The 8,894-nt window shown below is 41.3% G+C and overlaps 1 protein-coding gene across 1 annotated transcript in view; it reads right to left on the bottom strand.

The window, feature by feature from the left end:
• The window catches only part of EPHA3 (EPH receptor A3), a 215,139-nt gene that overhangs the window by 67,829 nt on the left and 138,416 nt on the right, over window positions 1–8,894 (bottom strand). The gene's annotated exons all lie outside the window — the stretch shown is intronic.

Here is an 8,894-nt window from a genome sequence, read left to right as displayed (position 1 = left end):
GGGAAAGAAAAAAATATATATCACACACCAAACATCTGTGGCTTTCTCAAATTGTCTCTCTTAGAAGACAGATCTACTTAAGGGACCTATCTTGGGATATAGATTGTAAAGTGCATACAACTCTTTCTAAATATGGATTTTATTTAAACAGGGAGCATCACACATCGTTTGCAAGTTGCTGAAGACAGTGCGGTCTAGCTTAACAGAATAAAGGCTGAACGTATAAATAGCATTGCCGTTCCTGCAAGTAATCCAAGACATATATTGAGATAAAGCTTGGTGCTCAACTTGGTCCTGAATTTATTCCCTTGAAGCCACAGTTTTCAGGCAAATAAAATTCTAGTTCTGAGGAGGTTTTAATAACTTTTTCTGGGAGCCAAGTGGGACTTTGCTTGTGATGGCACTGATACTGATTCTTTCTCCATTTTAAATGCTTATGCCTCAAGCTGAAACTAAAGGTTGGCTTGAAATTTTCAATCTGCAAATGACAAACGTAGATCAAGATATTACAAACCAGTTAGGTCTGCACTTTAAGACTCTCCTCCCAATTATACTAATCTCTTTACCTATGGGTCAGTCTTGTTCTGAAGCTTTCTTGAACAATTTTTATCTTGGCCCCTTGCAAAAAGTCCACAATGCCTTATCGGTTACCTTCTCCATAAACAAATGTAACCCTTCTGTGTTTCAAAACTGCTAGATGTGACAGCTAATACATTTAAGAACAAGAGAGAAAGAGGAGTAAAAATAAATTTGATTCAATGTATATAACAGAGTGGACTGTGTGTTTACACTTGAAGACAATACCTGGTTGATGTGTTTTTATCACATTGTTTTTCATTAATCCAGGGAAAAAAAAAAAAAAAAAAAAAAAAAAAAAATGGATTACAGAGTCAACTTCCAGACCTGATACTGCCACATGTAGGGGCACACACACAGCTACTATTGCAGTCATCTGTTTTCCTACACCTTTTCATGCATGGGTTAAACAATTAAGCAAGATGATTAAGCAGGCTACATGAATTGTTCTGCTTTGTGAGTTTTAGAAATACAAAAGATAAAAGGAGAAGTCTCCTGATAATCAACTACTGCTATTGTAGGAAAGCCTGAGATGATATACAGTATATCTGGGTTTTTTGTTATTCTTTATACAATAGCTGTGCATAGATGCCTCGGTTTGGATCCAGGGGTGGTTATTCTCTTTAAGCTTCCTATATGAAAAGAGCCATACAGAGAAGGGAATTAACATTTCACAAGGGCACAACTGAATTGTGGGGGGACGAAAACTCAGGTTTAGGCATTTTTAGGCACTTAATTGAGGAGCATAATCACTTTTTACAATTACTAGGAAAAGATTGACATCTAGGTAGAATTTAGCCCACAAAAAATCTGCTGTGTTTCCTTTGCATTACTTTCTACAGCAGGTAAGTGGAGATTCCTATTTACATTCCGATTTATTTGGGTTTTTTGCAACTATCTGAAACCTATATGGATTGTGTGGAAGATCTGGTTTGAACCAAGGGCAGAGTTTGCGAGGGTCTCTTGTTACATGTCCCCGTTGTTCCTCTCCTGATGCCAGGGTGTGTGACAGCACACAACTCTTTGGAATTGTTTTAGTACTGACAGTGGTTTATTGTAGCTGAACTCAGTCACTACCACCATTCACAGCTGCACTGTTGAGACCTTGGTTTACAAGGCCTTAAGAACTATTCAAACATAAAACTACATTTAAAGCTGTTACACCACGCTTTTAGTAATTAAAAGAAAACAGTCTATTTTATTATCAAGCAGGCATGCAGTAAAGACCTGAGGTATTAAAAAAAAACCAAACCAAAATATTTGGGCATCAGCATGGGTATATTTGGAAAATATAGAAAACAATTCTTTTTACTGAACTTTGCTGCTAATAATTATTTTGCTGGAACCCTGGACATTGAATTATGAAAGAAATAACAGAAGGGGTAACAGCTCAGGAAGACACACATGCAAAGTTGGGGTTTGGAGACAGAATATACAGCCTGACATGGAGTAAGTCGTTCTATCCAGGAAAATGCTGTTGTAGAAAGAGGGTCACAGACTTAACCCTTTGTTCCCTCCTATCCTGTACAGGGCTTCAATTTTGCTCCTTCTCTTTGCTCTGCCCCTATGGATCCTCCAGTCTAACCCAGACAACTGAATTTGCAACCCTACATGGTGACCCAGGGCCACTCAAATATGGTACATGGAAATTAAAGACAAAACTATAGACAAGCTCTCTTGGGATAGCAGTTCATTTTCTAGAGCTTACACAGTTCTTACAGCTATGAAGCCCAGAGCCATCTTCAAACATAAATTATCTGTCTCCATAGTAAAACTGTAATCGCGTAATGTAAACTTGTTTATAAACTAATTTGTTCAGATCAGTTCAAATCCCAAAACAGGCACTCTTCCTTTAGAGTGTTCCAATTAATTTAACATGAAAAAGTACGAAAACACTAATTCTTAGAGTTTGGTTTAGGTTTGCAGCAGTTTAACTGAAATGCTCATGTGCAATTTAAAACCGCTTTCCCCCATAATCAGCTATCCTAATATTCACATGGGGAAAGCTAGTTAGTGGAAAGTAGGTCTCAGTTTACTCATTGCTGACTCCAAGGGGGAGTACCATAGGATACAATAATGCTGTACAATACACGGGTGAATAAGACTGGATCCTGCAGTCCCTCTGATGAAAAAGCTTAGGAAGGAAGCCTCTCTCTAAAGCCATCTAGTTTTATGGAGGTATTCTGTAAAATAAGCCAATTCTACTGCAGTTTTCCATATTCACATATGCATAAACTTTATGTACTGTGACAAATGGTAAGAGTTTTGAGGTTATCCTCACTAAATACCAAAACAAACAATTCAGCAATATTATCCTGAATTTCTCTGAAGCAGGCATATTGAGGTTTACAGCCCCCCTGCACCCGTAGCTTTACTCTCTCTCCAACCTGAGTAAGTGTACAGGGGGGTTACTCCCCCAGAGCTCATTGAGAAGGCCTTGCTACATGAATGAAAAGGTCAGAGTTAAAAGAGGACAGTAATTACTGAACAGTCCCTTACCTGGTCTCCTTTCAGTTGCCACTATCCTCTTCGCACACAATCATCACATATGGATTGAGGTGGGAAGGGGTCTCTGCAGATCACCTAGTCCACCCCCCTGCTGAAAGCAGGGTCAGCCACAGCAGGTTGCTCAGGACCTTGAATAGTCAGGTTTTGAATACCTCCACAGATGGAGGTGCAACAATCTCTTTGCACTGCCAGTTACACTTAAAAAAGCTTTTTCCTATGCTTAAACAGAATTTCTTGTATTTCAGTTTGTGCCTCTTACCCTGTCACTAAGCACCACTGAGAACCTGGCTCTGCCTTCTTTACAACCTCCCATCAGCCCTTTAAATACATTGAGAAGATCCACCTGAGCCTCCTCTCCCCAAGGCTGGGCAGTCTCACCTCTCAGCCTCTCCTCATATGACAGATGTTCCTCTCCTTTAATCACCTTAGTGACCCTTCACTTGTCTTGCCTCAGTATATCCATGTCTCTCTTGTACTGGGCAGGGGGGGTGTGCGTGCGCTAAGCTGCACACACCACATGTGGCCTCACCAGTGCTGAGCAGAGAGGAAGGATCACCTCCCTTGACCTGCTGGTAGTGCCCTTCCTATGGCAGATCCAGATGCTCCACCAGGACCTCCATGCGCTTTTCTGTAAAGCTGCTTTCCAGCCAGTTGGCCTAAAGCATGTACTGGTGCATGGAGTTAATCCTCCCCAGGTGCAGGATGCACTCAATTACAGGAGTGTTAAAGACTGACATTGAAAATAGTATGCTGGAGAAAGCTCACCAGAATTACATTCTGCAAAGTTAGGAAAATACAAAGACTCTAATCTTCTTCACAGTGCCAAAACCATGATTATTGAGGAAGTGATCTGTATCAATTTTACGCATCATCTTATTCAACTTTGGGACACCGACCTAGAATAAGAATTCTTTACAAACCAATTCTAACGCCTTCTCGAGTAAAACTAGAGCCTTTAAAGATAACAACCAGTGAATGTTAGTTGTTTCTGACTCCGGTTTTAAGCAGTTAAATACATTTTGATCATTAGGTATATGCTTATATCCAATAGACTGATATGGATTGTATTTAAGCAGATACCACATTTATTTGTTAGCTAGGAAGTGCAGGAACATAACAAGTTTTATTTGTTATTGCTTATTTTGGGACTTCCCCAAGTTTCAACAAGCTGAGGATGCTTTCAGTATTTATTTTGTTTTACACAATAAATACAGCAAGAACTGTATTTATTAGACATGCCACTATCGTATTGTTTGCATGAATTTATAGGTGCTGGAACTAATGAATACAAAGCTAAACAAAACTAAGCAAACAGATTTTAGATCAAACAAACAGAACCACTTCTTGTATGGTGAACCTTCTTACCAGATCTGCTGGGAGGAAAGGATGAGGACAGCACTGTGTGTGCTGGGATACTAGTGGGATGGCCAAGGCTTCCTAAGACCTACCTGATAGGTCAATACCTGCTAATGGTGCAGATTTCTGCAAGTTCTGAAAGTTCTCCTTGTCTCCTCTAGATTGCAAAGATCACTGCAGAGAATATGTCTATTTAAAATGCAGTTAAGCCAGTTAGATCTTTGGTTAAAATATTAATCTTTTTGCTCAGCCTTCCCCAGTCATACCTGCAATCTCCCTGATAGTGTGTAGTACCATAAAAGCAGTCATATGGCAGACAAACTGTTACTTTCTCATGCAGCATCTGCAAAACTTATATATGTCCCTGACCCAGTGGCTGTGTTTTGCGTTGGAGGACCTCCTCCCCCATTGTTGTAAACTGTTTATCCAGTAGTTCAACTGTGTTGTCCCTATCAAATCTTAGTCTTTCTTCAGTGAATTCCACATCCTATTTCCATTTAAAACCTGTCTGGGCTACAGTGAGAGTTTTCTGCTTGCTACAGCCCAAAGGCAGTAAATGTAGAACCACCCTGACCTGGTCTGGATGTCTCTTCCCTTTGGGATACTTCCGAAGTTCCAAGGAAGGCACACCTTTCTGGTTGCTACAGATAAACACATTTTTAAAAAGCCCAAAAACTGTGGTCAGAAAACCAGCAAACCTAGAATATCTGTGCCCAGACACCTGGTCACGCTAGCGACAAGGCAGGCAGCATGGCACAGCTGTCAGCCTCCCTGTGTGCCACATTCACAATTAGCACGCCACCTCCAGGGGTACTGCATCCCATATCCTCTCCCGCAGCAGCCGGTGACCCTTTCTAAACAGGGTTGATTGGCATTATTAGGAGATAACATCTGTGTGGTGCAACATATTGACGTGAGGTGAGAGCCTTCTTTGGGCAGCAGCAGACTGCTTCAATATAATTCAGCGGAAGCCATATCAGGCGGCAACTGAAGGCATGTATTACAGTGGAATGAAAGAGGATGATCAAGAAACTGAATTAAATTGAAACATGTTCCCTTTTTCTTTCACTTCCACACCAAAGATGGAAAAATTTCTAGAAATTAGAAATATTGCAGTGTCATACCTGTCTAGCCATACTTTGCAAGAGACCATTACTTTATTTTTTTTCCAGAGATGCCTGCTCATTAACCTTTGCTGGAACAAAGTGCAATAAAAGCACAGCAAAACTTAGGCCAGACTGTTAGAAGAAAAAAAAAACCCAATCAATTTTCTGAAATGATTCTGAATTTCCCTCAGTTCAGGGGACTGGATCTTGGCTTTACAAAAGTTTCCTACTGTAAAATGTATTATCCATCTTGTATTCACAGCACCAGCAGAATCAGACTCTGGATGTTTCAAACCTTACAAGTAACAACAAAGCACGCCTTTTCTTTACTTCTAGACCGGGTTTGAAAACTCTCCAGGAAAATCTCACTGAGATTGTTAGTTACAGAATCTAAAACTCAGTCACTGTAAACGTGTCAGCAAATTTTTCAGCAACATTTAAGGTGACCCTTTTTGTGTGTGTATATATCTATGTGTATATGTAAATTACAAATATGTGTATGCATGTGTGTATATGATCTGTTTACATACAAAAATGGAGCTGCTGTGCAAACCGACTGACTCTTAACATAACAGCTGAATTTATTTTCATACACACTGGCAGATCTCCCAATTGCTGCATTACAGAAAATTAGTACTATGCACGTTCTGATCTATTAGGCTGGTGATGGATTCATAGGCAGAAATGCCCATGTGTACGGTGAGAAACATGGAAGGAAAAGTTTTTTTCAGTTTTCAGCAGGCCTTTGGAGCTCAGAGACCCAGAAAACATAACACCAACTGATGCCTGTCTTGAGCTGAGTTCATCTGAAGTAAAGATCACAGAATCATAGAATGGTTTAGGTTGGAAAGGACCTTGAAGATCATCAAGTTCTAACCCCCCTGCTATGGGCAGGGACACCTCCCACTAGACCAGGTTGCCCAAGGCCATGTCCAGCCCGGCCTTGAACACCTCCAGGGATGGGGCCTCAACAACCTCTCTGGGCAACCTGTTCCAGTGCCTTACCACCCTTAAAGTGAAAAACTTCTTCCTAAAGATGTATAATGTCTGACTTTTACCACCAAGAGAACTGCCACAAATATCACATTTTTGCCATTAGAAAATATAAAACAGTCTGCAGTGCTGCCTCAGGCTCTTGGAAACCCACATACTCGAAAACCAGTGCTTTGGGTGGGCGAGGAACATTCTGCAGAACAGCTTTCACTAAGCTGGGATGGGCCCTGGCAGCACTGAAAAAAAGCACATGGATACTGAAAATCCAGGACTAAATTGGAAATTCATCTACCCATTGCAAGGGTACAGGGCTCTCAAATCAAGGTTGGCAGAAGTGAAATAGCCTGGAATCAGGAGAGACTAAGGAGGTCCGGGTTGAGGGACCTTCCATACTCCAGTCCTCTCTCTAAAACTCTCAGCCTCCTGACTGACATTGTTCCTTCTGCAGGCTTGCCAGAGGCTCTGTCCCCAGGATGCGTTTGGCCATACCGAACCGTATCACCCCACGTGATACCCCTCCCAAAGCAATATGGCTCTCCTACTTCCCTGCATCCAGCAGAGCTCAGTCATTCAACCAAAGCTTTATCCAACCGCTGGATACCTCTGTCCTTGAAGGAATGTACCCGAAGTCAGACAACACAAATAATAGCCCTAGAGCCATGACTGGCTTTTGGAGTCTTGGTCTCTTCCAGATCCAGCTCAACAGTGCTTTAATTCTTTTTTTTGAAATGCCTTCTAGTTAAACCCTTAATTATAATGTAATCTAAGATCTTCAAATTTTCCTCCCCTCCACCTCCCACCCAGGTGTTTAAGTATGACATTAGCTAAAAATATGCTTCTGGTGTGTCCCTTTTGTGATCTAAACGGGAAGGGAATGCAAGAGAAATTGCATTTCTGTAATTATGCTTTAAAAGATTACTTACATACATATTTAAGGTCTAATTTTAGCAACTTGCAGAACTTCTAGGGGAATTCTAATATAGTAAAACCAATTGGCATGATCAAGAAATCGCACAATTAAGCCTGTGGTACCCCACACCACCTAAATGTACTTAAAGCAGAAATAGGCTATGCATAAAAGCAGAAAACAAACAAACAAATTGCTTCAGCAGCCTGTGGGTTGCACTAGACAGAATTGCTATTGCCAGAAATGCACTGACTCTGCCACATCACAGTAACTGTGCGTTCCAAAACAAAATCGAAATCCACCTTGCATCGCAGTGCAAAGGCAGCCAGCTCCGGGCCCTGGGGAAGGACGCTGCAAAGCAGGAGGCCTCTGCAGAGAAATACCTTTCACTGAGCCTAGACAGTTCATTCTAGGGAGCATCCCCAGGTGATTTCTAACTGCTATGGTGATGAACAGGCTGAAATGCAATACCTCTGGTATATATTTAAAAAAAAACAAACAAAAAACAAACAAACAAAAAAAAAAACAGAAGAAAAGAGAGCAACTAAACAAAGGCTGCTGAAGTCGCTGACACAAATATCCAAAAAATGTAACTGTAACAGTAGCAAATTATTTGGAATGGACACAAAATGCAAGTTTCAGAGCTCAAGTCAATGCCTAGATGAGAAAGAAATCATGAGAAGATGTTTCAATTGGGTAGATTCACTTCTGTCTGCCCACTGCATAGTTAGACAGTCCTCCAGAGCATTTGGAAATGTAGTGACTGCTGTCAGGAAACAGTCTGTTCTCACATTTTTATGCCTCCCACTAAAGCTGATCTGCGATCTGAGGAGAAGAGATATATGCCCTACCACGAAAAACATTGAAATAACGTAGTTCACCAGGAGACCTGCTACTTAGAACAACAATAACTTGGTTTGTGCTTTGAGGAAGACAGAACCGTAGGTATTTTGGGGACAGGGTGTGGGATGGGAGGAGGTGGGAGAAGAGCTACTGCACACATGCATGCTTTCAGTACAAAGCTTCCTGATGGTGAACCACATGGAGCAGAACTACAGAAATCCCAGGATCTAGTCTTTCTCTTCACTGGCAAACACGGTTTCTAAAAAAATGGTACCTAAACAAATGCCAGAGAAGAGTCTAGATTCTTCACATCTTTCAGATAAATGGAACCTTATCAAATGAGAAGTAAATGGTAGAATAGTGCGGCAGTGACAAAAGCTCTGATCCGACAGTCAGGGCATACTGCTGTGCTCATGCAGGGCCTCAATGACTTTAATAAGTCTCCACAGAGGCTGAGCAGTCCCTTTGTACACTTATCAACTACGACACCAGGACCTAATTCAGTATTCAGCTCCACACCCCCGTCATGTTGGCAATAATTCAGAGTTGGTGAAACAACTTGTAAGGAAGGGGGGGGGGGGGGGGGGGGGGAGTGTGGTTTGATT

The sequence above is a fragment of the Charadrius vociferus genome, unplaced genomic scaffold (assembly GCF_000708025.1).
Source record: "Charadrius vociferus isolate BGI_N301 unplaced genomic scaffold, ASM70802v2 scaffold487, whole genome shotgun sequence".
Taxonomy (NCBI): Eukaryota; Metazoa; Chordata; class Aves; order Charadriiformes; family Charadriidae; genus Charadrius; species Charadrius vociferus.
Note: the sequence above shows the minus strand (reverse complement) of the source record. Positions and strands in the feature narration are given on the sequence as shown.